Genomic DNA, 24,561 nt, shown 5'->3' with positions numbered 1-24,561 from the left:
GTGTGGCATAGTGTATATACAATGTCTGCCATCTAGAAGGGTTTCACGGACTTTGAGGCCGATCAGTTCAAGTTAATTTCCCAAGCATCTACTGATGACCTCCTAGGTGAGACACACATAGAGCAGAATAAGAATAGTTCTTGCTCTGCAGGAGCTTACAGGCTAGGGGGCAAAGGCGGACTTATCCACAGCTAATTAGAATGCAAGGCAAGTTGTGCTAAGAGCTAGTAGAGAGGGCACAAGATGAGAAGGGGAGTTTTGCCTGGGAAAATTAAAGACAATTTCACGGTCACAGTACAATGAGTAGATTGGATCTGCCTGGCAAGGAGAGTGCTGGGCCAGCAAAGAAATTCTAAGGACTATATCCTGAGCCCCCAACGAGTCTCACTATTTGGCTTTACTATTCACATCTAATGTCAAGGCTTTGATTAACATGTCTAGAACAATGCTTCCCAAATTTCTATTATCCACTCTGCTCTTATTTGGAGCAAATCTTTATGCCCAAACCTCCCGGACATCTCTCTCTGAATATCCCATGAGTATGACAAACTAACATGTTCAAAACTGGAGGCATTACCATCTCCTTAAAGCCTCTTCTTCCTCCTTCTCCTGGGCTCCCCTAAGTATTGAAAGCACTGCCATTTAAACTGGCCAGAAACCTAGATGTCAACTTTCAGTCTTCTGTCTTCCTCCTTTATAGCAACTAAACAGCATGCAGTCCTGTGTACTCTGTGTCCTTAGCATTTTCACCTCTTACCCCTGATCTCTTCTATTGTCTGTTTGCTTGTGAGATGAGGGAGGTTAGGCACATCTTCCTATCTAACTCCATGGTGGAACCCCCTGAGCTGTTATAGAGCAACTGGCCACAGGATGTGGTCCACACTGATTAGCCTGGCATCTGAGGCCTTCACAGTGCGTCCCTACATTCATACCTCCTTGCTGCTCTCTCCTACCCAGCCCACGAGCTGGCAGGGCTGCATCACTGCAGTGATGCCAAAGTGAGTGCTCTTCATCATGTTAATATTAGCATAGGAGCTATTTCTTTTGCATAGAAATCCACTTGTTTCCTTGTTTCCCGTCACTCACTGAGATTAATCATAAGTGTAAATCCCTCTCCCTCTAGGGAGAAAGACTGCCTACATTTGTTATGCTTCCTAAAATATCTTATTCAAACACTAGAATCTAGTAACTTGATGGTAAATTCCTTCAGGGCAGGCACTGCGTCTTCGGCTCACCACTGTATCGCAATGCCTACCACAGTGTCTGCAATGTGGTAGCATCTCAGTAAATGCATCATATCTTCCAGCAGTGATAATAAGTACATTAGCAACCAGACACAGGCACGCAACTGTCAAAAATCATGCCAACCATAGACAGCCAACACTCCCAGATAAATGGACCCTAAAGGAACAGGAGCCCCTGACAGCCCACTTTCAGATTTTTGTACGGATACCTATTTTTCTTAATAATCAGTGAGCTGCTTGAGGGAAGGGATCCCACCTTTACCATCTTTATGTCTCTCCTGCCAGGTTCATTGCTCAGAACCTTAAATTGCTTAATTTAAGAATAGGGGCTTTGTGGACAGCTGCCAGGAGGCCCGTCTCCGCAGGACCTGCTGGGTCTTTGGCTACTGGAACACGCAGGGCTGAGTCCATGCTGACGGCCCGGGCTTCAGGACAACCGGGGGTCGAGTCCACACTAACGGAAGTTGGGTCTCCTCAGGACCCACTGGGGCTTCAGCTTTGGGGAACTGTGGGGTCCAGTTCTCTCTCACAGGAGCCTGGTCTCCTCAGGACCTGCCAGGAGGTGATGTTGTTAAGGGAAGAAGGGTAATCGTAAGACCCAAGACATGGTAGCTATTAATATACTCCCCCCACGGTGCCTCTTAATATCATGTGGACTCCTACAAGGGAAATAAGCATCACAACTTTGGTTGAACTTTGTCTGGCCGTGTGGCTGACACGGTCTTGGTGCTCCAGCCGGGTGTCAGGCCTGAGTTTCTGAGGTGGGAGAGCCGAATTGAGGACACTGGTCAACCAGAGACCTCCCAGGCCCACGTAACATCAAACGGCGAAAGTTTTCCCAGAGATCTCCATCTCAACGCTAAGACCCAGCTCCACTCAACGACCAGCAAGCTCCAGTGCTGGACACCCTATGCCAAACAACTAGCAAGACAAGAACACAACCCCACCCATTAGCAGAGAGGCTGCCTAAAATCATAATAAGGCCACAGACACCCCAAAACACACCACCAGACGTGGACCTGCCCACCAGAAAGACAAGATCCAGCCTCATCCACCAGAACACAGGCATTACTCCCCTCCACCAGGAAGCCTACACAACCCACTGAACCAACCTTAGCCACTGGGGGCAGAAACCAAAAACAACAGGAACTACGAACCTGCAGGTTTCAAAAAGGAGACCCCAGGCACAGAAGTTAAGAAAAATGAGAAAACAGAAAAACACAAGCAGATGAAGGAGCAAGATAAAAACCTACCAGATCTAACACATGAAGAGGAAATAGGCAGTCTACCTGAAAAAGAATTCAGAGTAATGATAGCAAGGATGATACAAAATCTTGGAACTAGAATGGAGAAACTACAAGAAATGTTTAACAAGGACCTAGAAGAACTAAAGAGCAAACAAACAATGATAAACAAGACAATAAATGAAATTAAAAGTTCTCTGGTAGGAATCAACAACAGAATAACGGAGGCAGAAGAACGAATAAGTGACCTGGAAGACAGAAGGGTGGAATTCACTGCTGCACAAGAGAATAAACAAAAAAGAATGAAAAGAAATGAAGACAGCCTAAGAGACCTCTGGGACAACATTAAATGCAACAACATTCACATTATAGGTGTCCCAGAAGGAGAAGAGAGAGAGAAAGGACCAGAGAAAATATTTGAAGTTATTATCGGTGAAAACTTCCTTAACATGGGAAAGGGAATAGCCACCCAAGTCCAGGAAGCACAGAGAGTCCCATACAGGATAAACTCAAGGAGAAACACGCCAAGACACATAGTAATCAAACTGGCAAAAATGAAAGACAAAGAAAAATTATTGAAAGCAGCAACAGAAAAACGACAAATAACATACAAGAGAACTCCCATAAGGTTAACAGCTGATTTCTCAGCAGAAACTCTACAAGCCAGAAGGGAGTGGCATGATATACATAAAGTGATGAAAGGGAAGAACCTACAACCAAGATCACTCTATCCAACAAGGATCTCATTCAGATTTGACGGAGAAATTAAAACCTTTACAGACAATCAAAAGCTAAGAGAATTCAGCACCACCAAACCAGCTCTACAACAAATGCTAAAGGAATTTCTCTAAGTGGGAAAACAAGAGAAGAAAAGGACCTATAAAAACAAACCCAAAACGATTTAAGAAAATGGTCATAGGAACATACATATAAATAATTACCTTAAACGTGAATGGATTAAATGCTCCAACCAAAAGACACAGGCTTGCTGAATGGATACAAAAACAAGACGCATATATATGCTGTCTACAAGAGACCCACTTCAGACCTAGGGACACATACAGACTGAAAGTGAGGGGATGGAAAAAGAAATTCCATGCAAATGGAAATCAAAAGAAAGCTGGAGTAGCAATACTCATATCAGACAAAATAGACTTTAAAATACAAGAGACAGTGTTACAAGAGACAAGGAGGACACTACATAATGATGAAGGGATCAATCCAAGAAGAAGATATAACAACTGTAAATATTTATGCACCCAACATAGGAGCACCTCAATACATAAGGCAAATGCTAACAGCCATACAAGGGGAAATCGGCAGTACACAATAACAGTAGGGGACTTTAACACCCCACTTTCACCAATGGACAGATCATCCAAAACGAAAATAAACAGTAAACACACACTTTAAATGATACATTAAACAAGATGGATTTAATTGATACATATAGGACATTCCAACCAAAAAAAACAGAATACACATTTTTCTCAAGTGCTCAAGGAACATTCTCCAGGATAGATCATATCTTGGGTCACAAATCAAGCCTTCGTAAATTTAAGAAAGTTGAAATTGTATCAAGTATGCTTTCTGACCACAACGGTATGAGACTAGGTATCAATTACAGGAAAAAATCTGTAAAAATTACAAACACACAGAGGCTAAACAATACACTACTAAATAACCAAGAGATCACTGAAGAAATCAAAGAGGAAATCAAAAAATACCTAGAGACAAATGACAATGAAAACACCAAAACCCAAAACCTATGGGATGCAGCAAAAGCAGTTCTAAGAGGGAAGTTTATAGCAATACAATTCTACCTCAAGAAACAAGAAACATCTCAAATAAACAACCTAACATTACACCTAAAGCAATTAGAGAAAGAAGAACAAAAGAACCCCAAACTTCGCAGAAGGAAAGAAATCCTAAAGATCAGATCAGAAATAAATGAAAAAGAAATGAAGGAAACTATAGCAAAGATCAATAAAACTAAAAGCTGGTTCTTTGAGAAGATAAACAAAATTGATAAACCATTAGCCAGAATCATCAAGAAAAAAAGGGAGAAGAGTCAATTCAATAGAATTAGAAATGAAAATGGAGAAGTAACAACTGACACTGCAGAAATACAAAGGATCATGAGACATTACTACAAGCAACTATATGCCAATAAAATGGACAACCTGGAAGAAAGGGACACATTCTTAGACAAGCATAACCTTCTAAGACTGAACCAGGAAGAAATAGAAAATATAAACAGACCAATCACAAGAAATGAAATTAAAACTGTGATTAAAAATCTTCCAACACACAAAAGCCCAGGACCAGACGGCTTCACAGGTAAATCCAATCAAACATTAAGAGAAGAGCTAACACCTATCCTTCTGAAACTCCTCCAAATATAACAGAGGGAGGAACACTCCCAAACTCATTCTACGAGGCCACCATCACCCTGATACCAAAACCAGACAAAGATGTCACAAAAAAAGAAAACTACAGGCTAGTATCACTGATAAACATAGATGCAAAAATCCTCAACAAAATACTAGCAAACAGAATCCAACAGCACATGAAAAGGATCATACACCATGATCAAGTAGGGTTTATCCCAGGAATGCAAGGATTCTTCAATATAGGCAAAGCAATCAATGTGATACACCATATTAACAAACTGAAGGATAAAAACCCTATGATAATATCAGTAGGTGCAGAAAAAGCTTTTGACATAATTCAACACCCATTTATGATAAAAACCCTCTACAAAATAGGTGGAGAGAGAAACTACCTCAACATAATAAAGGCCATATATGACAAACCAACAGCCAACATCGTTCTCAATGGTGAAAAACTGAAACCATTTCCACTACGATCAGTAACAAGAGAAGGTTGCCCACTCTCACCACTATTATTCTACATAGTTTTGGAAGTTTTAGCCATAGCAGTCAGAGAAGAAAAAGAAATAAAAGGAATCCAAGTCGGAAAAGAAGAAATAAAGCTGTCACTGTTTGCAGATGACATGATACTATACATAGAGAATCCTAAAGATGCTACCAGAAAACTACTAGAGATAATCAATGAATTTGGTAAAGTAGCAGGATACAAAATTAATGCACAGAAATCTCTGGCATTCCTATACACTAATGATGAAAAATCTGAAAGAGAAATTTAGGAAACAATTCCATTTACCACTGCAACAAAAAGAATAAAATACCTAGGAATAAATCTACCTATGGAGACACAAGACCTGTATGCAAAAAATTATAAGACATTGATGAAAGAAATTAAAGATGACACAAACAGATGGAGAGATATACCATGTTCTTGGATTGGCAGAATCAACATTGTGAAAGGACTATACTATCCAAAGCAATCTACAGATTCAGTGCAATCCCTATCAAACTACCAATGGCATTTTTCATGGAAGTAGAACAAAAATCTCACAATTCGTATGGAAACACAAAAGACCCCGAATAGCCAAAGCAATCTTGAGAAAGAAAAACGGAGCTGGAAGAATCAGGCTCCCTGACTTCAGACTATATTAGAAAGCTATAGCAATCAAGACAGTATGGTACTGGCACAAAAACAGAAATATAGATCAACGGAACAGGATAGAAAGCCCAGAGATTAACCCACGCATATATGGTTACCTTATCTTTGACAAAGGAGGCAAGAATATACAGTGGAGAAAAGACAGCCTCTTCAATAAGTGGTGCTTGGAAAACTGGACAGCTACATGTAAAAGAATGAGATTAGAACACTCCATCACACCATACACAAAAATAAACTCAAAATGAATTAAAGACCTAAATGTAAGGCCAGACATTATAAAACTCTTAGAGGAAAACATAGGCAGAACACTGTAGGACATAAATCACAGCAAGATCCTTTCTGAGAAATGGAAATAAAAACAAAAATAAACAAATGGGACCTAATGAAACTTAAAAGCTTTTGCACAGCAAAGGAAAACATAAACAAGATGAAAAGACAACCTCCAGAATGGGAGAAAATATTTGCAAATGAAGCAACTGACAAAGGATTAATCTCCAAAATTTACAATCAGTTCATGCAGCTCAATATGAAAAAAGCAAACAACCTAATCCAAAAATGGGCAGGAGACCTAAACAGATATTTCTCCAAAGAAGATACACAGATTGCCAACAAACACATGAAAGAATGCTCAACATCACTAATCACTAGAGAAATGCAAATCAAAACTACAGTGAGGTATCACCTCACACCGGTCAGATTGGCTGTCATCAAAAATCTACAAACAATAAATACTGGACAGGGTGTGGAGAAAAGGGAACCCTCTTGCACTGTTGGTGAGAATGTAAATTGATACAGCCCCTATGGAGAACAGTATGGAGGTTCCTTAAAAAACTAAAAATAGAACTACCATACGACCCAGCAATCCCACTACTGGGCATATACCCTGAGAAAACCATAATTCCGAAAGAGTCATGTACCACAGTGTTCATTGCAGGTCTATTTACAATAGCCAGGACATGGAAGCAACCTAAGCATCCATCATCGGAGGAATGGATAAAGAAGATGTGGCACATATATACAATGGAATATTACTCAGCCATAAAAAGAAACGATACTGAGTTTTTTGTAGTGAGGTGGATGGACCTAGAGACTGCCATACAGAGTGACGTAAGAGAAAAACAAATACCATATGCCAACACATATATATGGAATCTAAAAACAGAGAAAAACAAAAGGTTCTGAAGAACCTAGGGGCACGACAGGGATAAAGATGCAGACATAGAGAATGGACTTGAGGTCATGGGAAGGGGCAAGGGTAAGCTGGGACGAAGTGAGAGAGTGGCATGGGCGTATACATCTTTTTACATAAAGATGTAAAAAAACCCAAAAAGATGTTAAATAAATAAATACATACATACATAACTAAATAAAAGAATAGGGGCTTTGTCTTTATTGCCAGTCTTAGAATAAGGCATAGCCTATGGTAGGGACGATTCATATACTTGTGGTTGCTATAGTTGGTAAATATTAGTTAACTAGAAGAGCAGTTAAGATAAAAAGATGGTTGTGGTATCAGGGGACAGAAAATCTCTTAACTTAAAAGGACCACATAAAAAAAGGAACACATTTTCTCTCTCATCTGGGAGCCACAAGAAGCTGTTTCAAACTCTGATAATATCAACAGTTTCATAACTGAACAGCAGAAGCAAGGTAACGTCGATGTTTTCTACCAGAAAGGGTATGGACTAAGCGTTGTTGCCTCGCATAGGTCTTTCTTTAAGAAGTCAACATATGGGGCTTCCCTGGTGGCGCAGTGGTTGAGAGTCCTCCTGCCGATGCAGGGGACACGGGTTTGTGCCCTGGTCCGGGAAGATCCCACATGCCGCGGAGCGGCTGGGCCCGTGAGCCATGGCCGCTGAGCCTGTGCTCCGCAACGGGAGAGATCACAACAGTGAGAGGCCCGCGTACCGCAAAAAAAAAAAAAAAAAAAAAAAAAAAGAAAAAAAGAAAAGAAGTCAACATATGACTCCTAGCCTAGATATCTAGATATTTAACATCCCACCCCACCCCCCGACCCCCGTTCCCAGCTAACAGCAGCAGCACTGAGTTTCCAGTCTCGACTCTAAGGAGGCTGATTTCAAGAGAAAGAACATGTAAACATGAGTCCAGCAGGAACAAACTCTTGGGAAGGTGAACCAGGTCCAGAGCGTGAGATGTGAAAGGTGGTTAGAGGCGCCTGGCATTGGGGAGTGGACTCCCTGGAAGGACAGTAGTGCCCTGTGAGTGTCCAAGAAGGCATCTCTCAGACTGGCCCATGCAGCAGCAGAAACAGATGTGACCAAGGCATTCCTTTCACTAATTAAACAACTACCAGACGTACCACCCAGGCTCCATGAGGCTGATTTCTAGTTGGGGGAAGAGGGTTGACGGGTAGGAGTAGGATTGCTTGTACTAGCTCCCTGGGCTCATGCTGGGCTAATTGCATCCCCTATATTTAAATCTTCACGGTAATCCAAGGTCTTTAAGAGTCAATACGGTGGGGAGTAAAGTCACATTAGCTTGTTGGCCCTTTGTTTTCTTATCTGGAGAATAGGAATAAAATGACATTTCCTTCAAGAGTGTTGTAAGACCTAAATGAGACAGAAAATGTCAAATGACCAGCACAGTTTCTGGCACATAGATAGGCCCTTGGTAAATGATCTTTCCAAGCCAGACGTTGGTATTAATCTCCTAGCTGATGGCAGAAACCAGGACTTATTTATCTCTTTGTCCAACCCATTATCAGAACATACTAGGGACTGAATTATTCTTTACAGAAGCTAAAGACACACAGAGTGGAGAGTGCAGGGAGAGTTTTAAGAAGCAAAGGGAATGGAAGAGAGAATGCAAATTAATAGCACCCTGAGGTAGCCATTTACTCAGAGAATGCCTGAAACACCACAGCTGTCTCTGAAGTCCAGGGAGAAGAAAGCACGCAGGTCAAGTCTGCACTCAGGCCAGATGCCCGTGGAGCAGCCACTAGGGCTTGGGGGTTTCCATGGCAACTAGGCCTGGCAGAAACTTCACAGTGGGACTCAAACAGAGGTGACTTTTTAAGAGTTCCTGGCCTAGGGAACTGATCATCAGCAGTTAGCTCTGAGGAGGGGCTGGAGACAGCGGCAAGGTAGAAACTATCTATCCCATAATACCCAACCCCTCCTCACCCAGGCTCTGCACTGCATCACAGTAAGCAAAGACGGGGAAGAGAACCTCCATTCGTTGTGTGCTTACTACGATCCAGGAACTATGCCTAACACTTATATCCAACCATCCCTCCTGCCATCCGTCCAACAAATTTTTATTGAACATCAACCTTTCCCTCACACTGTTCTAGGCACAGGGGAAAGGACAGTTAACAAAACAGCCAAAGTCCTTGAAGCTTACATTTTAGTGGAGGGAAATTATCTCATTTAATTCTTACAGCAAATTGTTCCTACTATCTCTGTTTTGCACAGCAACAGACGGGCTGAGCGATAAAACGACTTTTCTAAGGTCACTTAATCCATAGGTAGCAGAGTCAGGATTAGAACCAGTTCTTTCCATCCTCTCCCCCATATCATACTACCTCCCACTTCACCACAGAATAAGTGTCCCAGGATGGCATCATGTAGTTGCTGAAGGAGCATGGCCTTTGGAGACAGGTATGCCTTTGTTTAAATCCTGCCTCACCACAAAATCTCATGTGACACTTGTCCACTGACCTAACCCTGAGAAGACGCAATGTCTCCATCTGAATAAATGGGAACAATGGTCTTCTTTCAGGGCTGATTTGAGGACAAAATAAGATGATGCACATAATTGGTAAAAACAAAACAAAACAAAACAATAAATCATAGCTCCATATCGTAACAGGAGCATCGTTGGATGGCTAGGGTCATGGTTATCCCTGGTTGACATCCCAGTTTACAGTTCCCTCCCCGTCACTTGCAAGGGGGCGAGCTGTGCTGTGGGAATAGAATTTCACCAGGTTGTATTGATTGCTGGAACTGGAGAAAGTTAATAATCTAATTTCCCCTCATTTCCCCCTCCCTCTTACCCCTCAACTCCTCGCATGGCAGCAGAGAATGGCATAAAACTCATTGCTTGAGAAATTCGACTGGAAATAACTCGGCATTGTTGATCCACATGCTGCCTATAATTTGGGGTTTGATTAATTCTCAGTTTGGAAATGCCAGGTTGAGAGAGGAAAATCAAATTTAAGTTAAATTTGGAATTGAATCAATCACATTTTACAATGAAGAAAACAGATCTAACCCCATCAGACCCCTGTGTGTGGAAAATTTAAAAGCTGCTGTACTCCCACTGATTCCTTACTCCTGATATCACGGGGCAGGAGAGGCTGGGTCCTAAGCTGAGAACTCATTTCTTTCTTTAAATGGCATATGGAATTGGGGTGAGGGACAGAGATTCTAGGAACCCAGACATTAGGGCAAAGGAGACCAAAAGGTAGAAATGCCACTTAGAACAAAGGAAAGGTTCGCTTTAGGTTCTGGACATAGAGATTTAAGTCTAAACTCCTCCTGTTAGTAGCTTCTAACTTTTGGCAAGTCACCTACACTCGCAGAGCTTCGGTATTCTAATCTATAAAATGACAATGATAATCCCTAACTGGCAGGCAAACTGTGTGGATTAAATGAGAGCTCACAGTTACAACACCAAGTGCACATACTTAGGGATCCATATACGCTCTTGGTGTCACTCCTTTTATCTCAATTCCTTAAAACCCCACTGCCCAACACCTGGCATCTACATGGATATCAAGAGGCCGGTGATACTCCGGTTGAAGCTGGAATTCTGGCTTTTAACCTTAGCTGCTGGCCCCCATGGACAAGTCACCTTACTTCTCTAAGTCTCAATGTCCTTATCTGGGAATTAATTTATTCAATAGGTAATTATTTAATGTGTATCTACTATGTGCCAGACCTCATTTTTTATGTCCTCCTATTAGCTCCAGTGTCTATAAGCATGTCTGGATATATTAGGTGCTCAATAAACATCTATTGAACGAATGAGTGAATGATTAAATGCTTAAATGTTATTCCTCATTCTACCAAGAGGTGTCAGTATTGGAATATTGCTATTGGTACTTTTCTAGTCAAATGTATTCATTCACTTTCTTTAGCAAAGATTGGTCCCCGGCTAGCCAGAAATCATACAAAAAGCCCTTGAGAGGCCACCCAGCCTCCTGCATATGAGGGTGACCACCACAGATTGGTGGGGTGCCCCATTAACCTCACTGAAGACCTCATGGGATTCCCGCCACACCTGAGCTCCAGTGCCTCTGTGCTTCTCTGTGTATTTCTGGAAACTAAAATTGGGACACATCCTCTGACAAGTGCAAGTGTCAGGCTGGAGGCAGAAGGAAAGAATAGTTGAAATTGGGGCTTTCTCAGAACTCTGGGGAAGGCAGCCGCCTTTCCTCAGCCTGCCTCGTGTCTACATTCTGCACACACTTCTTCAGTGTGATGTGTCAATATGGGGCATCCTTTTTGGGGCATCCTTTTCCCTGTCGCTCATCAGGGGCCAAGTCTCTCCTCACCCCCTGCCCCTCTATTTCTGCCATGAACTAGTTTCTTGTGTTCTCTGGCACTTTGAACCTGACCCTCTCAAATCCATAGTATCCTTTAAAATCTCCCATCTTCCCTAGGATTTTCCTTTATAAGATCTGTGAAAGTGCTCATCCAGCCTTTGCATACTTCCAGAGACAGCAAACTCACCCCCTGCGAAGCAGCAATTCTATATTCAGACAGTTGTACTAAACAGTCCTAGAATCTCACTCTGTGAGCCAACTTCTGCTGCCCAAGTCAAATAGGATGTACCCAAGACCTCCTCCTCCAGGCTATTTAGTTAGTTCAAGGTGGCAGTGCAGTTGCCTTGAGCTTTCTTTCCTCCAAACCAAATATGGCTAGTTTTACTTTATTTCTCTGAAGTCGTATTTTGAGCCTCTTTATTATACTTTGCATAGATTTGCTTTTTCTACTGTGGCTTTCCTAGCAAAGAATATCATCATCATCATCATCATAACGAACATTTATAAAAAACACTTTTGTACCAGAAAATATAATTAAACATTTTTCACGTAATATCTCACTTATCTTCACAGAAACCTCATGAGATGCTATCTACTCTCCCCCACATTTGACACAAGAGGAAACTGAGGCCACTGCTTGCTAAAGGCCATGCAGCTCAAAGGTAATAGGGCTGAAATTTAAAAAAAAAAAACTGACTTCAGAACCCAAGTTCTTAACCATTATGCTCCACAACTTCTCCATCAGTATGCTAGGTGTGGCCTGAGCCAAGAAGAATCAACCCTAAGTGTTAATCTGCTGACAGACCTCAGCTTGCCCTGCGGACCGATGGTGACTATGGGTGGATGCATGGTGGCTTCACTGTCCTACCTCGTATTGACCACAGGTCTTCAAGGGGACCTCTGCATCACCAGAGAGAGGCTTACAAGGAGGGCAGATGGTGGGAGGGGCAAGCTAGATGGCTGTTTCTTTTCCTCTCTGAGCCCCAGAAAACAGTTCAGTTGAGCTGCCTGGGGCCAGTCACTATTCATGAGGCCCCTGGGGAGCCCCCTGGGCTGGCTCTGCCCCGTGGACGAGGAGTGTGTCTGTAGTGCAGGCTGGGATCACCCCAGAAAGGCACTGCCAGCAGACACTGAATGGGGCTACACACAGCTCGCTCCTTGGATCTCTCTGTGGCGGTTGCAGACACCTGCTCCTGGAAGTGTGAAGGCAACTTCAAGATGACGACAGTGGTGTGGTGACAAGGGTGCTGGTGATGAGGATGGCACGCCATACTTTTTCAATTCTTGTTAGTTTACAAATTATTCACAAATATTTCATTCACTTTTCACCAAAATCCAATGCAGTGGGTGTTCCTATTATCTCCAGGATACAAATGAGGAACAAGAGACCTAATGGGGAACTCCCATCTAGGCACCAAGGGAATAACGGGGCCTGAGAGCCACATCTCCTGACCTGCAGCCTACTGCTCTTTCCGTGACACTTGACCCAGGTCTCACTGGTGAAATGTGAAGGCAGGATTAGAATCTGTGAGGCCCACCTCCAGAACCACTGACCACACCAGTGTATCCAAATGCCCCACAGAGCCAGTGCGGTATCGCCCACAAAACAGAAAATGTATCTTAAAAGGAAAAAGATATCAATTTTCAAAAATTTCTGGGATATGCTCTATTCTATAATCAACTCTTAAGGTGCGAGAGTATATATCTGATATTAAACTCTCTGAAAAGGTCTACATTAAATTCTCTTTCGCAGAATTTAACCCAGTGTTTCCCCAAAGTATTGCTATACTGCAGAACCATTGTTCTGTGGAACAAAGTAGGGAAAATAATGAGCTGCTTTAATAGTTCATACAAAGGTGACTGTTAGGAATATGAGCAGTTCCCAGTAATTAACTGTGGCTGCTATGCCAGACACTGGGTTAAAGATTTTACTTACATTTGCCTACTTACACTTTTCAACAGTCTTGCAAGGCGGAGATTACTGTCTCTATCTGAAAGTGGGAAAACCAAGCCTTAACCACTGGCAAGTGATGGAGGACAGTTTCATAGTCAGTCTTGCCTGACTGCAAGTTCTGTATCCTTCTGGTTCCTAGGTATAGTTACACTAACATGAAAAGATACCTGCACCCCCATGTTCACAGTAGCATTATTTACAATAGCCAAGACATGGAAACCACCTAACTGTCCATCCACAGCTAAAGAAATTATGAGATATACACACACACACCCCAGAATATTATTTAGCATAAAAAAAAATGAGGAAATCCTGCCATGTGCAAAAACATGGATGGACCCTGAGGGCATAATGCTAAGTGAAATAAGTCAGCCAGAGAAAAATAAATACTGTATGATCTCACTTATCTATGGAATCTAAACAAAAAACTATGGAAAAATAGATCAGATTTGTGGTTACCGTGGCTGGTGGGTGGGAAGAAGGAGAATTGGAAGACCGGTGAACAAAAGGTACAAACTTCCAGTTATAAGATAAATAAGTACTAGGGATGATGACATCAACATGATGACATGCAGTTAACCCTGAGGTATAATATATATGAAAGTGTTAAGAGGGTAAATCGTAAAAGTGCTTATCACAAGGAAAACACATTTTTTTCCTTCTTTTTTGCTTTTTCTTTTTATTGTATCTGAGATGATGGATGCTAAGTAAACTTGTTGCAGTAATCATTTTATAAAATATGTAAGTCAAATCATTTTGTTGCACACCTTAAACTTATACTGTGATGTACATCAATCATATGTCAACAAAGCTAGAAAATAATTTTTAAGGAAAATGGACTTCAGAGTCACAGGAAAATATGTGCAAGAAAGGAAAAGAGGCAGGTACAAGAGGCCAGTGTAGAAAGTTAAATACTATTCAACTGGAATTTAACAGGCTGATGGAATGCATTAGGGGAAAGAAAAAGATGCTATACTCCCTAGGTGAAATTGCAGTGTGTGAATGAGAAACCGTGGAGATGATTCAAAAGAGCTAAAGTTCTAGAAAGGCTCAGAAATAAATGGGAAAGAAGGAGGAAGAAAAGGTAACACTTGAGTTTCAGATTCACAGGTGATCATCAGCTGGTACTGACTTCCAAAAGAAAAAAAAAAGTTAAGCTACCTGTGTTTGATCCCTGGGTTCACCCTCTTAGACTGTAGGCTGTTTCGCTGCATCCACCGTCTTCAGCCCACATCACTGATGCAAAGGGGAGTGGCAAGGAAGAGTAGGGACCAAGCAGTGGGTGCAAACGGACAGAGCACAAAGCAGCCACAGGTTTCCATGGCTACCAAAAAGATCAGGGCCAATCATCTCCCATCTTCTTGAAAGACACATTTCTAGCTGCTTTTTCTCAGAGCTTGCCAAAAAAGTCACTGTTCCATTCTCTTAGAAGATGTCACTGAACTTTGGTTCAAGGTTTGTGAAAGCAGGAGGAGAGGAATGCTGCTTATTGTGCATTTCATATTTACTAGGTCTGTGGTGGTGGCTTTTACCACCAGAAACCCTTTTATTTCCCATGTCTACTGTCAATGAGACTGTTATTTGACACTGGTGGAAATGGAAACTCAGAGTTTAACTGACTTGCCCAACAGCTCAGAACTAGCAAGGGGCAGAGATGGAATAGGAACCAAGACCTACTGACCTCCAAACTCAATGTTTCTTTCCTCCATTGCATCACATTGCCTCTAAAGGAAGGGGGCTTCCTCAAACCTCCGTGTACCTTCCTCCCCACCTCTTTCTCCCGATTCTCAGAGTGTACCTGAGAAGTAACGGGAAATAAGGCTCTGACTGATGTTCCATAAACCCCCTGCCACAGTTAAATCTGCCTGTCCCTTTCCCTGTATCAAGCTGCATGCATTCCCTACACCTATGTGTTGTCCTGCCTACTTTTCTTAACGTGTCAAAGGGAGACCAACTTTTCAAGACCAGAGAACTCCCACCTCCTGGAAGTCTTCCCTAAGCATCACAACTCACAGGAACGCCAAATTCCCCTTAACTCCTGCCACACGTATCATCTGCTTTAATTTGAATCACAGAAACTCAGGATCACGGGGGACTAAAAGGGCTTTGACCCTAACATATAACACAATAAATACAGGTAGTTTCCTACAATGCTCCCCGCCATGGTCATCCAAACTGTGTTTGAATATCACCTAAACGGGGAGCTGATCAGCTCAAAAGAAAACCCACTTAATTGCTGCTGCTGATGATAATCTTTTCTCTTAAAGCACTCACTATGTATGACATGTGGTGCAAAATATTTTATGGATATCACTTGAGTCAATCAATCATAAAGTTTTGTTAGCTCCTCATTTTACAAATAAGAAAATTGAGTTTAGCCCAAGTCTAGAAGGCTATTGAGCCCCAAAGAATTCAAATCCACATCTAGATCCCAAAGTGCCAAGCCTAAAGCACAGTAGATTAAAGTAAAAATGGGGACACTGGAGGTTAGAGAAACTCGCTGCATTATTTTCTGGCTGACCTTCAAAAAGTCTCATTATCCTAATCCATAAAATGTGAATGGCATCTACTCCACAGGCTCATTAGAAAGATTAGGTAGGAAAATATACATTGCATAGTAGATGCTCAATGCACAGTAGCTTTTATCATCATCATCATTAAATATAAGACCAATAAATGTAGAGACTGACCTTTGAATCCAGGAAACTATCTGTATAAATTCAGGATGGGTCAGAAGTGGAAAAAAGAGCATGTGGTCAGAAGGGCAGTGAGTTTCTACTAAGAGAAGGTTCAAACACATACAGAGTACCTACTATGTGCTAAGCCTCTCCTGGGCCCTTTGCATCCCTTATTCAGTTTGCGTCCACAACAACCCTTGGGTCCCCATTTTATGGAGCAGGGAAGTGGAGCTTAGGGAGGAGAAATGGTCTGCTCAAAGTCACAGGTCTAGAAAGCTGCAGAGCTGGTAATGTAACTCAGGTCTGTGTGATGCTCTAAGCAAGACACAGACAAGTGGTCCATGGCCTGAAGACAGTAACCAGGGTTAGACTGGAGATTATGTCAGGAGAGGACACCAGAGGAAGGATACAGGATAGTTAGCCTTGAAACAAGGAAGATTCAGGCAGAGGGGCCTCTTAACGAGGATGTTGTAGAAGACACACAAACGTAGCAAAAGGGAAAGGAAACAGATATTCCACATGAGCAACCACTGTGAACCAAGGCTCGGAGCTTGACTTGTTAAAAAAACAGCCCTCTGAGTTAAGTACCATGATCTCTATTTTATAAATGAGGAAAATGAAGCTCAGAGCGATCAGACCCTTATGCCAAGCTGCACAAACAATCAGAGGCAGAGCCGGATTCAACCTAGGTCTAGCTGACCCAAGAAATACCCTTATTCTTCATACCAGGGCTTGTTTACCATAAGACTCTTGCAAATCTAAGAAACTAGAAGGAGCTTTGGCCCGAGAAAGCAGATTCTCAAACCAAGGGTCTTGCTCCACACCCAAAACCTCACTCTTATAAAGGAAGAAGCTGGGGTCCCATGAGGGGACAGAGGACTCTGCCCTTTCCTGGGTGTAGGAGTTGGGCTGCTCATCACCTGGGAACTTGACTGGGAAAAACACACTCATCTCCAGCTCTTTACATAGAGGGGCATTTTCCTCCTTGGTTTTCCAATCCACCGTCTCTTCAGACCACTAAATTTCAGCAAAAGCACATGGCACTGTGTTTAAACAGCCAACTGGAGATAAACATCTGTGCCTTTAGACCTTTGAGGAGGGAATATAAAAGAGACGAAAAGAAGAAAAGAGGAAAAAGTGTTACCATGAAGCGTTTCTGCCCAAATACATTTCCATACAGTGGCCTCTACCCATTTCAGGCTGACATTCTGGGCCTAAACCTTTCAAACCTGCTGGGTGAAAGAAGCCACCTCCAACAGAACAATAGTGGTCTTTGCCCAAGGGCCACGCTAGACCCACATTCTGTCTCGTCCTTCAGTAACAAGGGCAGGCCTGAGGATGCTGTGCAAAGAGCTGTGCTCTGGAAGTCTAGAGACCAAACTTGAACACCACTCTGCCACCATTCACTATGAAACCTTCGGAAGATCCCTCCCTTCTCTGGAGTTCTGTCTTCCCTGCCTATAACAGGAGAAATCCATTCCTTCAATGAATATTTACTGAGAGTCCATTCTTCACTGAGCTCTGTGAGTAGGGGATCCAGAGATCAGAGTCATCAAGGGCCTCAATGCCCAGTGGGGTAGGCAGGTCCCCAAACAGAGAAAGTAATGCAAGGGGATCACCATGGTGGCAGAGGTCAGTGCAGGTTTGGAGGTCAGAGAATCATTCCTCAGAGCTGAGGCTTATAACATGAGAGCTATTAGCCAAGTAGGAAAACAGAGCCTGTGGTCCAGGAGAATGGAACAGCAAAGGTGAACAGGGCATTGCACATAACCTGGAATGGCAGGAGGTACCTGTACTAAAACTCAGGCAGAAGAAGCAAGAGAGGTAGTAAGGGGCACACAAAGAAAGTCACGGTCCACTGCCAGGAGAGTGGGCTTTATCTGAGATGATGTAGTCAGTCCTTTCAGGCCAGCTCTCCCGGCACTGTGCAAAGCTAAAACATGTCCTCATTTATTCACTTTGTCCACAAAGACGTTCTAGGTATCTACTAAGTGCCAAACATTGTGTTAGGTGCTGGAGATGCTGCAGGAACTTCATAATCTCAAGGGGTGGGATCCAAAGACCTTGTGACAAAGGATGAGACCTACAACTGTACCTCTGGAGTGGAGGAGACGGAGAGGCACCGGGTTAGAGGCACAAAACTTATCCTGCAAAGACACTCTGTGACACACCAGAGGACCTTTACACCAGAGGAGGCTGAAGAACATCCTGGATACAATCTGAGAACCTGAAGCTTGGTGATAAATCGTTCTTCGAGTGTAGGGATGCACATAAGCATAAGTTGTCTGAAATCAAAGAAAGACCTGGTTCGGAGAAAAGGAAAGAGGGCAAGTGGACAAAGGGAGGCAGCTTCTAAAATGGCTCCCAGGGGCTTCTCTGGTGGCACAGTGGTTGGGAATCCGCCTGCCAGTGCAGAGGACACGGGTTCGAGCCCTGGTCCGGGAAGATCCCACATGCCGCGGAGCAACTAAGCCCGTGTGCCACAACTGCTGAAGCCCACACGCAACGAGAAGCCCCTGCTCGCCACAACTAGAGAAAGCCTGCCCATAGCAACGACGACCCAACGCAGCGATAAATAAATAAATTAAGAAAAACAAAACCCAAAACGGTCCCCAGTGGTTCCCGCCTCCTGGTATTCACACCCGGGTGTAATCCCCTCCCCTACAGACTTGCTTCCATCAGGTGGTCTATAGCAAAATTATGGTATGTCACTTCCAACAGTAGGGTGGGTACAAAAGATTGTGCCTTTCTTTTTTCTTACACTCTCTGGCTCTTCCCATTTTCTTGCTCTGCTGAAGCCAGATGTTACGTTGTGACCTGCCCCCTACAGAGGCCCACAAGGCAAGGAGCTGAGGGTGGCTCATGGAACAGATCCTGCAACAACCTCATGAGGAAGCTGGGAAGCAGGTCCTTCCCCAATGAAGCCTGGAGAGGAGACCACAGCCCTGGTTGACAACATCACTGTAATCTCAAGAGAAACTCTGAACTGGAGGACCAGTTGCATGGTGCCTGGACCCCTGACTCAGAGAATAAATGTTGGTTGAGGTAATAAACGTGAATAGATAAATGCTGGTTGAGATAAGAAATGAGAGGATACCCGTTTGCTGTTTTAACCTGCTAACGTTGGGATACTTTGTTACACAGGAACAGATAACTCATCTTGGGGGCTACCTGAATGAATGACTGAGAGAGGCTGCAGAGTCCGCATCCCTAGCAGGAAACTCGGGGTCCTTCAAGTTCAGAAGAGACCTTCAGTCATTGCAAAAAGGTTGCCTGAGCACCTGTGTGTGCTATGCCCTGGGCAAGTCTCACGACTCGCCAGGGAGCCGGGCACGGCCCAAACCTGCAGGGGCACAGTCAGGTACACGAGAAGGTTAGGAAAAGACATCATTGCACTGTGCCTGGATAACTGCTAGGTTGTTTTACTAAACTCTTCACACCCTAGTGAGAGCTGAGAGGAAGGGAGCTGCTGAAGTGTGCTTGACAAAACCAGGGCTGGCTGCACAGGGGAGGAAGCTCCTTTTATCTGTATAAAGGCATCTCTCTCTCTCTTTCTCTCTGCAAGATCCTGTGTTCACACACTGATCCCAGAAGTGAAGTTGGTGAAATGGAAGGCTTATGAGCTTTGCAGCCAGACCAATTAAGCTTGAAACCCAACTCAGTAATTTCTCAACAATGTGAACTCAGGAAGTCAATAAAAAAGAAGGATTAAGATCATAGCCCTGAACTTTGCACCGAGCTGGGATCAAGCACCGGCACTGCCCATTACTACTTGAAGTTGTTGGTTCAATATGATCTTTCTATGTTTCAGTGTCCCCGTTTATAAAGCAGGAATAATCAAAATGTCTACACTACAAGATTACTTGAGTGAAAACAAAAAGTTTTCAGCACAGTGGCTGATAATAAGAAAGGTGCAATAATAGCAAGTAACGCTGGGAAAGTTACTTAACTTTTTATGTGTCTTTATGCATGTAAAGTTCTCAGCACCTTGTATGATATCTACTGAGTGTTCTTAGCTGCTCTACCTGTTAATGTTACTAGCGGAGGCCTTGGATCCATTGATTTTTCAGGGTTCCTCCGAGACTAAGGGCTGGCCAGCAATGATGCACTCAAGTCACACATCCTTGAGTATTTATAAAAATGCTCCCTAGCCCACCCCCAGGGGCACTTAGTTCCTTGTGCTGGGATGGAAGGACACAGATTATTTCTGCAGCAGGAGATGTGCAGAGGCATCACTCAGATAGAGATGGCAGGGACACAGTAGCAGTGGTTCCCTAAGTAACTGTAATTCAGGTGCTATACACACCTGAAGCTTCCTGCATGCACTGTTAAACTTATGGGACAGCAATCATAGTAACAACACTATCGCATATTTATGTATACAGCGTCCACATCTGAACATCTTAAAGAGCTAAAATAGAAGCCCTACTGAATTTCAGAGAAATCTATGTATATATGTCAGGATGTGAATATATGTGTAAGTGTATAAGAATTGAGATTAGGATGTATGTATGCTTAGAGTAGAAGCAACAGCAGCCCTGGGAATCATACCTATGACCTTCTTCTTCCCCCTCAATCACCAACCAGGGCCACCATTAGCAACGCTGCTTTCTTCTTAGTTTTCTAGTAGTCAGCAGCTCAAAGAATAGAAAAAAACATTGCAAAAGTCAGCAGAGTTCAAATTCCCAGATTCACCAGTTTCTGGCTACATGACCTTGGGATGCTCATTTCTTTTTTTGTAGTGTCTGGTTCCTCAAATGATCAAATGGGCGTAAGAATGTCTTGGTTAGTCCTATTCAAAGTTTAGTGTGGGAAGTAGATCCTCCCTCCTTCCTTCTCTCCCTGCCTTCGTATTTCAACCTACAAAGGATAGGATACAGTGAAAGTTCATTGTTTTTTATAGACTAATCCTCCAACTGGCTATTTGCAAAGTTATTTAGCAAAATCCTATAACTAGAGAGAGAAGAATGTAAACGTGCCATTCCCCCCATGAGACTCCACCTTGCTCAAAGGCATGTACCCTGCCTTATACTCTCCACCACTGGACCTGGTACTGAGTAGCAGCTAAATTAATATTTGGTTAATGAACAAACAGATGAACAAATGAACAGAAAAGTTTCCAACCAATGACTTACTTTAGAGAGGAGCAGCTTTCACGGGTACTTTCCAAGGAGGAAACAAAATCCAGGCATTACCTCCTTGATGAAGAGAACGAGGTAAGCATGAGTTTCAGATGAAGTATCACTTTGTCTCCCAATAAACTAATAATAGCTACCATGGTTAAGCACTTAACTCTGTGCCGAGTCCTGGACTAAGGGCTTTACATGGAGTTATTTCATTTAATCTTTATAACACTCTGTGATGGAATTACTGTTAATACACCCATTTTACAGAGGAAAAAAATTGAAGCCCTATGAATGCAACTGCCTACCTGAGATCACAGAGCTGATAAAACTTAAAACTGAAGATGGCTGACCCCCAGTGAAGCCCCCAAAACTCTCTGTCACATTGCCTCCCAGGTGACAGCCTTCTGACCTATGAGAGGAGACCTCCCAAGCCTACGTGGCTACCTCTCCAGTACTGCGGGGAAGATGGTGCCAACACAGAAACAGATGTGGCCCCCACTCTCAAGAATTTCTCCATCTGGTGAGGGTGGGCATTGACAGATGTGAATATATCATGTGCACTCTGCTTCACGCTAGAGTGGAGAAGAACAGGGCGGGATGAGGGACCTCTTTTAGCAAGGGACAGTTAAGCCCAGTCCTGACAGGGGGAGGAAGGGTGTTCCAAGCAGCAGGATGGATGTTCCAGGGTGGAATGCAGTGGAAACAGTGACGTGTGACATGAGATGAGGACGGATAGGTGGGCAGGAACATGCAAAGCTCTGAAGGCCAGGTTAAGAGGTTTGCTCTTAACCCAAAGGAACAAGAGAACAACTAAAAAGGTGCTGAGAAGGAGGGGGCATGACTTGACTGTGGTGGCAACACTGGGGCTGGAGAAACGTCATCAAATGCAAAGCACGTCTGAAGGCAGAGTTGCTGGCTTGTGATGGCTCAGAAAGGGAAAGGGATAAGTAGGGTTTTGACATCTCCACCCAAACTGTACTTGCAGGCAGAATTTCTTCAACAGGTCATCTCATTGTCATAGAGAAGTACAGATAAGCAGGCAGAATCTCCTAGTAAGACGATGTTGTGTTCTTCTTATTTCAGGGCTGAAGACAGTATTTCCCATCCTCCTCTCTAGTTTTGATTATTCATGAATCATTCAATTGTTTATTTATTCTTTGATCAACAAATATGTACCGAGTTTCTGTATTTCCTCTATGGGCCAGACTATGTGAGATGCAGGGAAAGACAAGATAGCAATTCCTAGGAGATGCATCCCGGGTTGGTCAGTGGAACTGGAGCAATGGCACACTGGAACTGGCTACAGCTGACTCAAGACAGCTAATTGTTAAATATTCAGGGATGCCGCTTGGTAGTTGTTAAATCTATGACTTGAAATGACATGGTAGGAGAATGTACACCACAGAAATAAGCAAATGCTATAAGTAAGGCTTTTTACATTTTCTCAGAGAGCCAGCCTGCCAGCATACCACTGGGTTAGGACAAGTTGCCTCAATGGGGCTGACAGTCTGTGGGTTCATCTTCCAAGTTCAGAGAATTCAGAAATATGTGCAGAAGCCTAGGTCACGGTTACAAAATACACAACAATCCTTTTTAAGAACTCTAAGCATTTCAGGGCCAGATCACAGACTAGAGTCAGACAGACCTGGGCGTGTATCCTGCTGGGAGCACTTACTGAAGGTCCAGGTGAGGCAGTCTACTTTACCATCTTGACTTTCATTCCCCTGCCTTTAAATTGGGGGCCATGTATACATGCTATATGTTTGTGCTTTGCACAGTGCCCGGTATTTAGGAAGCACTCATTGAATGCTATGCATTATTATTATTGTTCTTTTTATTCCCCTATGATTCTCTAGCCTTTTCTCCCAACCCATTTCACCCTTGATTATCCTCAGTAGCGTCCAGCCTTAACGTATACACTCCCTAGAGCAGGAATCTCACTACTCTCCCTGCAACCCATTCCATCTCGAGTCAGCTCTGAGTAGAAGAAAGATAATTTTGTAAACAGAAGACAGTGTAATTTCTACCAATAGTATTCATTTATCTAAGAATGTGTTATGAAAATATTTGCTACATCCACATTAAATTATTCAAGGTGCATCAAGGCTGTAGACCAAAACAACCCATGATGCAATATAAATTGTGTCTACTCTGCTGATGAACTTGTAAAAGGAGACCACTGGCTCTGGGACTAGAAGACCTGGGTTTAAATTCCAGCTGGATATTTAATGGCTGTGTGATTTCGGGCAAATTATGTAACCTCTCTTTGCTTTAATATCCTCATTTGTATATTCGTACTCTGTAGGTATTTGTCAAAGATCAACTTAATCAACATGTCTTCCATGTTTACAAAAGTATCTGATAAATATAAGCTACACATGCCTCATGGTGGTTAAGGATCCGCCTGCCAATGCAGGGGACACGGGTTCAATCCCTGGTCTGGGAAGATCCCACATGCCGCGGAGCAACTAAGCCCGTGCACCACAACTACTGAGGCTGTGCTCTAGAGCCCGCGAGCCACAACTACTGAGCCCACGTGCCACAACTACCGAGCCCACGTGCCACAACTACCGAAGCCCACGCGCCTAGAGCCTGTGCTCCGCAACAGGAGAAGCCACCGCGATGAGAAGCCCACGCACCGTAACAAAGAGTGGCCCCCGCTCGCCACAACTAGAGAAAACCTGTACACAGCAACAAACACCCAACACAGCCAAAAATAAATAAATATTTTTTTTAAAAAATTGTGTATTCTGCACATTATGTGATTTGTTGTATAAATTATTGATGCCAGTCCAGGCTGTGGCTTGTTTACGTTCTCTGAACAATAAAATAAATACTGTCATCCTTGAACTTTCGGTGGGAGAATGAAGAGGGGGAGAAGGTCCTCAATTCAGTCCTCAGAAGGCTTTCTTGCCCCTGGGCGAGGAGCCATCTAGTCTAATAGTTTCTTTACCCACACTATTATGCTTCAATCTCATTATAACACTGTCAGTACTTCTACAGATCAGGGAAGCTGTATTACTCGCCGGAAGCCTTGAAGGTGCTAAGTGGGGTGGAGCTGGGACTTTACGCCAGGTTGAAGTTCAAAGGATGAGCCCGCCCTGTGCAGTACATTGAACTCTGCCCAGCAGGGAGCATGACCCCATTTGGGGCCAAGTCCATCAGGACTGGCCCCACAATGAGGCTGCTGAGTGGCCCAGCCTGCCCCCAACGCCATTCTCATGGACTTAAGGTGTCATCCACCCCTGCCTACCTGT

General features: G+C 43.3%; 1 protein-coding gene across 2 annotated transcripts in view; it reads right to left on the bottom strand.

Moving 5' to 3' along the window:
- The window catches only part of ASTN2 (astrotactin 2), a 912,541-nt gene that overhangs the window by 535,562 nt on the left and 352,418 nt on the right, over positions 1–24,561 (bottom strand). The window lies entirely within an intron of this gene.

The sequence above is a fragment of the Delphinus delphis genome, chromosome 6 (genome assembly GCF_949987515.2).
Source record: "Delphinus delphis chromosome 6, mDelDel1.2, whole genome shotgun sequence".
Lineage (NCBI taxonomy): Eukaryota > Metazoa > Chordata > Mammalia > Artiodactyla > Delphinidae > Delphinus > Delphinus delphis.
This window is presented reverse-complemented; position numbering and strand designations above follow the sequence as displayed.